General features: G+C 45.6%; 1 long non-coding RNA gene across 3 annotated transcripts in view; it reads left to right on the plus strand.

Moving 5' to 3' along the window:
* Window positions 1-9,353, plus strand: part of LOC115029857 — an 84,540-nt gene that overhangs the window by 19,422 nt on the left and 55,765 nt on the right. For 2 of the 3 annotated variants that reach the window (XR_003835413.1, XR_003835415.1), the window contains exon 3: window positions 5,940-6,072. The exons of the other annotated variant lie outside the window; for it this stretch is intronic. This is a non-coding gene — a long non-coding RNA (uncharacterized LOC115029857). The remainder of the gene's footprint in view (window positions 1-5,939; window positions 6,073-9,353) is intronic. 3 annotated transcript variants of the gene reach the window in all.

A 9,353-nucleotide genomic window follows, 5' to 3' on the forward strand; every position in this document is an offset into this window, starting at 1 on the left:
GATTAAAGGAGTGCGCCACCACGCCCGGCTCTTCTTTTTTTGATACTGGGTCTCACTATGTAGCACTAGCCTGGAACCCTCTATACTGACCAGACAGGCCTTCTTTTGCCTCTTCTTTCCTCTCTATGGGAACAGCAGTGAATAGAGCAGAATTGGTCCCTGTCCTCACAGAAGACAGATACTGGAGAAGAAACAGCAAGGGCTTCTTGTGTGCTCTGGCTCTTGAGGTGGCATGTCTGTCTTCTAGAGCAGTCCTTTTTTCTCCCACTGAATTTGGAAGGACCACGTGCCAGCTGGTAATGGCATTTATCAAACACTTTACCATAGATTATATCTTCAGATTTTTTTCACCGAGAGGTATAGCCCAGGCTGTGTTTAAACTCTGTGTTTTTGCATCAATCTTCCAACACGTGCTATCCTGCCTGGCACTCAATTATATCACTTAATTGGAAAATAAAAAAAACCCACTTCACAGTACATGATATACTTCGTGAAAACATCTTTATGAAACCATCAATATATGATGAATATATTCTGTGGTTACAGCACTTGAGGTGACATGGGTGAAGACCAGGTGATCTCCTAGGCCGAACCCACATTGATACTGGGTGGGTATGGTGGCCTGCCTGCAATTCCAGCTCCTGAAAGGTGAAAACAGGATCCCCCAGAGCAAACGGGTTAGCCAGACAAGCTATATCAGAGAGCTCTGGGCTCACCTGAGATACCTTCCTCAAGAAGATGGATCGATATTAAGAATCCAGATGATAATCTCAGGCGTATCCATACATGTAGCCATACATGCAAACACTCATGCACACATGGATGCACATGACACACTGTGTTGGCTAATTTTAGGTCAACTTGACACAAGCTATACTCATCTGAAGGGAGGGAGCCTCAACTAAGACAATGTCTCCGTAAGACTGGGCTATAGGCAAGTCTGTAGAAGGTTTTTTTGTTTGTTTGTTTTGTTTTTTTGAGACAGGGTTTCTCTGTATAGCCCTGGCTGTCCTGGAACTCACTTTGTAGACCAGGCTGGCCTCCAACTCAGAAATCTGCCTGCCTCTGTCTCCCAAGTGCTGGGATTAAAGGCATGCGCCACCATGCCCAGCTGTGGCTGTAGATTTCTTAATTAGTGATTGATGGGGGAGAGCTCAGTTCAATGTGAGTGGTGCCATTCCTCGGTTGGTGCTTTTAGGTTCTATAAAGGAAGCAGGCTAAGCAAGCCATGAGGAGCAAGCTAGTAAGCAGCATTCCTCCATGGCCTCTGCATCAGCTCCTGTCTCCGGGTTCTTGCCCTGCTTGAGTTCCTGTCCTGACTACTTTTGATGATAAATTGTTAAATGGAAGTATGAGTGAAAAAAAAAACCCTTTCTCCCCAAGGTGCTTCTGATCATGGTGTTTCAACACAGCCGTAGTAACCCTTATTAAGGTATATATAAACTAAAAAAAAAAAAAAAAAAAAAAATCTCAATAACCATTCATTCATTCATTCATTCATCATTCTTGTTTTTCTACACATACTTATGGAGTGGCACTTGGTATGGCTACGAATTGCTTCAGACTCTATCAGAAGAGCCAACGGTATAAACAAATAGTGATAATGTGGGGTAAAGGCATGCGCTTCATACCAGATGTTGTGGGAAGCGCCTAAGAGACAAAGCCACTCACTCACCCTCAGTGTGTATGCAGGGGTAAGTGGCTGGCAGGGAAGTCTCCATGATGACCCAGAATAATGACCCAGTTGTTTTTTACAGGTATTTAAGGCATAGTATGAATGGGGGTATTTGTTCTGTACAAAAAGAGGGACTCAAGAGATAGCTGAGCGGCTAAGAGTGCTTGTCGCTCTTGCAGAGCACTCTGGTTCCGTTCCCAGCCCTCACATGGCGGCTCAAAAAAGAAACCTGTGACTCAAAGACCTGGACACTGGAGACCCTCATACTTCTTGGGAACAGCGGCGGTCAAGCCAGGAAAATAAGATTTAGAATTCTGTAATCAATCAGATTGTTGTGAATCAATCAAAATATGAAGAATTTCAGATGCAGGAGTATGAACCTAGTGTCCTATCTACTGTGGGCTAAGGTGGGCGGATTGAGTCTGCCTCAGGGGAAACAAAAGGAATAAAAAGAGATTAAGTAAATGAAAGCAAAAATTAAGGAATAAAATGAAAGTTATTTTCAGATGTGAAGGTCTGAAAAGTTTACCACCTGCATTTCTCTTTGTAGGAACCTACTGGAGGATGTAGCCCAAGGAAATTAGGAAAATGATTGGATGCCAAGGGACTGACAGCAAGAGCCAGGCAGGCAGGACCCAGCAGAAGCTGCCATGGCAAGGGGTCTGGTGGGGACTTCAGTGGGGTGTCTTTTCTCCTTTCTTTCTTGTGGTGATGAGGATCAGTCCTGGGCCTTGACATACAAGGCAAGTTCTGTTGAGCTCCATTCCCACCTGGAAGTCAGGATCGCTTCTTAGAATAATAATAGATTGGTGCTCTAAAGTAGCAATTTTTTCTCCTCCTTCATATTGAATTCATGAGCCTTTTTCATTCTTTTTCTCTTAGAGAAAATTTTTTGTTGTTGTTTATTTTTCTGAGACAAGACAGGGATTTTCTCTATGTAGTTTTGGCTGTCTTGGAACTTGCTGTGTAGACCAGGATAGCCTTGGACTCACAGAGATCTGCCTGCTTCAGCTTCCAAAGTGCTGGGATTAAAGGTATGAGTCACCACCACCTGGCTAATTTATGTTTTTAATTTCTCTTGCCTGGAGATGGTGGCCCATCCATTTGAGCCCACTACTAGGGAGACAGAGGTAGGCAGACCTCCAAGTTCAAGGCCAGCCTGGTCTACAGAGGGAATTCCAGGACAGCCAGGGCCACACAGAGAAACCCTGTCTTGAAAGAAAAAAACAAAAACCCCAGAAACTATACTTTTAATTTTTTTATGTTTTGTTACTTTGAAAAACATTTTACTGTTTTTATTTTTTAATTCTAGAAATCAGTGTTACTTGGAAAAACTAAAAAAATATGTAGACTCCCACCCAGTTTATGGTGGGGTTTCCATTCCCATAAACTCACTGGACATTGAAAGCTCATGGAGTAGATCTCAGTGAACAGCATAGTAGCGCCATCTCCCTAGCTTGCTGGTAGCTTCCCAGTGCCATGAGAAGATCTGTCTGCACATTGATAGCTCAGGAAAGATTTACATTAGAAAAGAGGGAATATGTTGTCTACTTTGTTTGGTAGAAATATTATATTGCTGTAGACCCTCTTGCAGCTTGAGTAACGGTCGAACCATCAGAAGCTGAGCCATCTGTGTTCTTTGAGCAGCTTTATGTGGTTTGGCAGGGCCCTGGGAGATGCAGAGTCAGGAGGATAAAGGAAGTTTACAGGACTTGGGGTAGCTGGTACCTGAAATCTCAGTATGTAAGAAGCAGAGGCAGGAAGATTACTCTGATCTCAAGACCAGTGGGCATAAGAGCAAAGAAATCAAATAGGCAAACCAGAAATACGCTGCCCTGCTGCTGCTGCATGTCTAAATCCCAACCTTGGAGAAGCAGAAGCAGGAGGATTATTGTAAATTAACAGCCTCCCCCCATCCCTCACCCCCCCACCCCCCCGCCAGCTACAGATCGAGTGTCAGAGCTTCATAGTAAGATCCTGTTTAAAAAACAAAACAGAAAGAAAGGAAGAAAGCCCAAATAAAAGCAAAGGCTTTATTGGGATTTATTGAGGCTATGCCCAGTAACTATGGGATGTGGGAGCCCAGGAGCAGTGTACTGGAGAATGAGGGACGCCTGGCCTGGTGGTGGATACAATAATTTCAGCACTCGAGAGGCAGAGGCAGGCAGATCTCTGAGGCCTGGTCTGATAGTGATCCAGGACATCCAGGTCTATGTAGCGATACCCTGTCTCTGCTAATAACATAACAACAACAACAACAACAACAGTGATCCAGGACAGACATCCAGGGCTATGTAGAAAGACCCTGTCAATAATAATAATAATAATGATGATGATGATGATTGATGATGTTGCTGATTGATGATGCCATTGATGATGATGAGAAGGAGAAGGAGGAAGAGGAGAAAGAGGAAGAAGAGGGTGGTGGTGGTGGTGATAGTGGTAGCAGCAAGGTGGAGAGATGGGAAGGCCTATCTGCCTACAAGAGTTCAGCAACACTTCATTGTCCCAGGCCCCCTCATAGCAAAGGTAATCCCCGAGAGCATTTGTACTAGAAAGGCCTCCTTCAAGGTGCTTTTCCTCAGGCTCTGCACTTGTGATCACCAGGGATGGTGAGAATCAGTAAAGCTGTATGCCATGGCTGAGAAAAGGAGCTCTGTCTGTCTGTCTGTCTCCCCCCGCATGTGCGTGTGTGTGTGTGTGTGTGTGTGTGTGTGTGTGTGTGTGGTGCGCATGCGCGTGTGCGTGCATGCTCAGTGGCTTTAGACAATATTTAAGAGTTATATCTCAGCAGATCTCCCACTGAAGCCTGAGCAGGGATCCCGGTTCCCCTCAATCTGAAGCCAAAAGAGAACCTTTCAGCTCTGATCTCGGCCAACAGGAACTTTCTTCCTCCAAACCTGCATTTCACACAAAACTATTTAAAATGTCTGTACACACGCCAGGCTGTGGTGTGTGATAATGTTTACTGGTTTTGCTGGCCATAAAAATGGGCGTTCTCTCCAATTCCCCACCAGCCAGGAGCAAACCCTCCTAGTCCTTGCTCCAGAGCAGAGTTTTAAATAGCAGCGCTCCAGAGTTGGCTGGTGACCTGGAAAATTGCTTTTGCTTTGTTATGCTGCTAATGGCCCATCAGTTTCAATCTTCCATCCTCAGAAACTTTCTCCAAACTAAATTGGAAAGGAGGTAGTAGGTGTTTTTTGTTTGTTTGTTTGTTTGTTGTTTGTTCATTTGCTTTTAAGAAAAAAAGGGAGGAGGAGTAAGGAAGGAAGAAAAGGAAAGAAAGCAAAGCAATTACTATCTGAAGGAGAGTATTCGGGGAGGGAGGATTCAAAGCTGATCAGGCCCCTGTAGGAGCAGGGAAGGGAGTTTATCCATCTATGTCAGTCTGTAACAGCTAGCACTCAGCATATATGTTACCATGTAGTAGGGATACACTTTGTAGCGCTGGCTGTCTTGAAACTTACTACATAGACCAGGCTGGTGTCAAATTCAGAGATCCATCTGCCTGTCTCTGGGTGCTGGATTAAAGGTGTGCACAACACTAAACCCTTCATGTGTGTGCGTGTCTGTGTGTCTGTGTGTGTGGTATTAGCAAGCCTCCTGGAGGCTGGCAAGTGCTCCAACAATGAACCACACCCCCAGGCCAAAGGTGATAATTTTTGAATAACTAATAGCCCCATCACTATTAGATTTGAGGGAGCCCAAGCCCCTGGATGACCAAATCAGTGTGATGAGCTGGTTAGCTCAGTTCACTCCGCTTCCTCAGCTAAGGCCGAGGTTAATCACTGCCTGGGGTCTTGTACTTACAGTTCTGAAGCTGGCCATTTCCGAGTCCTGTGCGTGCCAGGTACATGGCTGAGGACTTGGCTTAATTGGTGCATTTCATTCTTACTGTCAACTACGTTTTCAGGAAGCGGGAAGGAAGGCTCAGAGAGGGTGAGAGAACTGGCCTTTGAGAGCACTGAGTTTTCCATCTCCTTGGCTTCTGCCTGAAAGCAGGATATTTTGCTGTTTCTAAGTGGAAGAGACTAAAACCAAAAAACCATAAGTAGGCGAAATCACAGAGTGATTTCTTAGAATCCATCCCCTTAGAATCCAATGTGGCAGCTTTTGCTGTTGGCCCAGATCATGCACTTGCTGAATTAGTTGTTCCTTACTGGAGGAGACTGCTCTCCATGGGATGGTATAAGCCGTTCCCACTGCATACCCCCCAATCTCTCTCTCTCTCTCTCTCTCTCTCTCTTGCTTTTTGTATTTCTAGACTTAGGTTTTGACCACCTGGGCCATTTCTTCCTCTCCCATGAACACTGTCATCTTTCATCTGTTGGAGCCTGCAGCTCCTAACTGCCTTCTGGAATCCAGAACACTTCTTGGGGCATGAAGGTTAGCCTATGGTAAGATAATGTCTACAGGAACGATGACCGTGGCAGACACGGTTGGTGGAGCCATGATGCTTAGACTTTGAGAAATGGTCTCAAAGGGTAAACTCCACACGATTGTTCCAGGGTCCAGCCTTAGTTTTGATACGTCCCCTTTTAAGATTTATTTCACCATAGTACATATGGCTGGAGAGATGCCTTAGTGGTTAAAAGGACTTTCCTTCAGGACCTGGGTTCAATTCCCAGCCCATATGGCAGCAGCCCCTCTGGAACTCCAGATCACCAGATCTGATGCCCTCTTCTGGTCTCCAGAAGCAGCAGACATCGAGCCGACAAAACTCTTACCCAGAAAATTAAAATTCTAAAAAGTTTTTGAAAAGATTTATTTCATCACAGTGGAGTGCTTACTTAGCACATACAAAGCTCTGGGTTTGATCCCCAGTGATTTTTGGATACTGTTCCTTGTGAGTGTAGTGTGCATGCAGATTTGAGAATGAGTAGATTTTGTTCACACTTTCTAGCTAGGGCACCGAAGTCTGGAGGATGTCTTACAGGTGTGGATAGGAAGTGGCACCGTTTCTACACGGTGTGGTGGTGCATGGTAATCTCAGCACTATGTAGAGGCAGGAGGACTCTTACACTGGTGTTCAAACGGCTACACAAGATGAGTTTCAAACAAAACAAAAATAAGCATTAAAAAAAATGTGTATTTATGCATGTGTGTGCCTGCATGCATACCTGCCTGCCTTGCCAAGAGTGCAGAGTTCAAAGGACAACTTCCAGGAATCCATTCTCTCCTTTCGCCTTGTTGAGGCAGGGTCTCCTGCTTCCTCAGCTCTGCCTACTCCAGGCCTGCCAGCCTTCCAGCTTCTCAGGCCTCTGCCTCCTGGTTCCCATGGCCCCTGTAAGAGTGCTGAGACTACAGATGAATGCTACCACATCCAGTCTATTCTGGCTTCCTGGGATGGAGCTCAGGTGATCAGGCTGGTAATTAAGAGCTTTTTATTAAAAACAAACAAACAAACAAACAAACAAACAAACATCATTCTGGCCCAGCATTGTCCTTAAATAACTACCATACAACTATTACTACACTTTAAATAAAATGGAGATTAAAGCAGAGAGTAGAAGTATACAGTGGTCTGGGCGTGGCTCTCTGTGAGTTTGAAGCCAGCACTGTAGAGTCTGTTCTTCCAGGGGATTAAGATGTTTGCAGTTTATGCTCGCCTATCACAAGATCACTGCAGTGCTTCCTAAACACTGGAGGAAGATCCTGCTCTGCACTTGCACATCTTGGGTTTCGTTTCTCTCTTCTCATAGGTAGCTCAAGCCGGTTGCAACCTCATGATCTTCCTGTCTCAGCCTTCCTGGGTTCCTTCTGGTCACTAGGACTCTTTCGGGATATTTTTGTTTTTACACGGGATCTCACATCTTATATCTGGTTAGGCTGGAACTCACCTAAGTGACCAGGCTGGACCCAGACTCTGAAGTGCTGGGATCAAAGGTGGACAGCATACCAGTCTGTCTTCAGCTTTTACCAGCACCACCCTATTCTACCGTAAATTCAGATGGCTTCCTTTTCTTTCAATCTCTGCCTTAATGGGACATTTCCTTCCCTAGGGAACTTCCCCTAGTTTGAGCTTTCACCACACCCTCCTCTGGATCCTGCCTCGGGCAACTGAACAAATGGGAAGGTGGTGACCTGGTCTTCAGTGGCTTCAGGTGGGGGATGTAAAGGCCCCTGGGAGAGTTCTATTGTAGGAACATCCAGGCAGTTTCTTCTCTGTGTTCTGCCAAATGGTTTCTCTGACCTAAGCAGAACCTCGGGGTCTGTGAGAATTGTCTCCGAAGAACCCAGAGAATCAGCAGGAGACAAAAAAGACTGTTATCTTAGGGCTGCACTCTGTCACTTTGGACCACTACCCTGGGCATCCAGGCCACAACCCCTGACCTCCATTATATAGGAATGGCCAAGACTCAGCCCAGATAGGTTATCTCTCCACTGGTGAAATAAACCAATTCAAGTCAGATACGATTATATTAAAGGCAGGTTTATTGGGAAGCGGTTCACTGGCCCCAAGGACTGAGGCCAGGAAAGTCACCATGGGGATAAGGGGAGGGGGAAGAGAAAAAGACAAAGGGCCCACTCTCTTTCAGAGAGAGAGAGAGAGAAAGGGAGAGAGCCAGAGAGATGGAGGGAGGTAGGGAAAAGAGAAGGAGGGAGGGAGGGAGGGAGGGAGTGCACCACACACACACACACACACACACACACACACACAAAGTTTGGATTATATAGGGAAGAGCCTCTGGGGGTGGGAGCTCAGTGCCTGGCCTGGAAAGTTCAGGGTTGGGGGCAGGGTAGGCCAAGTGGTCAGGACTTAGGGGGATCCGGGGAGGACCTAGAGGCCAGATCTGCTTTGATGTGTAAAATATGCACCTCAGTCCTTTCAGTCCAGGGGTCAGAAACCCAGCAAACTACTTCACCTGAAATCCACCTCTTCAAGGTCTTCCTGGCTACGTGACCCTGACCCTGACCAAGTTCCACTTCCTCCTTGTACCCGGTTCCTTATCTGGAAAGTGGGAATAAACGTTATACCTATCTTATTAGGCAATTTGTCTTCTAAGTTAAATTAGATGAAGTGTGTATGTCCTGGTTGCCTTGAAACCCACACTTCAGATTTCTAGGTACCTGATTCTGAGCTCCTCCTTTGAGAGATTGTGTCTTTTACTGCATAGCCCTGGCAAAGCAGGAATTTGCTATGTAGAGCAAACCAGCCTTGAACTCAGGGATCCACCTGCCTCTGCCTCCTGGGTGCTGGAATATAGAAGGACATCACAATTCTGGATCTTGGCAGTTCATGTGCCCCCTGTGCCCCCTGAGCCTTCACACAGTGCCTAGGCTTCCTTACCAGGAACTGTGATGCCTTAAATCTCAGGTGGGTTAGTGGTTTTGGTTTTTGAGGTACTGTTGAACTGACTTGGGGTCACAAGTCTGTACCCTCAATAAGTCAAGTTCAGCTAGTTGTCCTTAAAATTGTCAAATTAATATTTTTTAAAAAATTTATTCATTGTGGCCATATTGGGGAAGAAGCAAAAGGATCCAGTGTTCTTCCTTGTTCATAGTATCTATCCCAAGAATCAAATCAGCGCTAGAGATTCGCTTAAGTCTAGGGTCCAGCCTCAGCCAAGGAGACCAAGGTTTTGGACATTTTTTTTTTTTTTTTTTTGGTTTTTTTTCGAGACAGGGTTTCTCTGTGTAGCCCTGGCTGTTCTGGCACTCACTTTGTAGACCAGGC

This window comes from Mus caroli, chromosome 18 (genome assembly GCF_900094665.2).
Source record: "Mus caroli chromosome 18, CAROLI_EIJ_v1.1, whole genome shotgun sequence".
NCBI lineage: Eukaryota > Metazoa > Chordata > Mammalia > Rodentia > Muridae > Mus > Mus caroli.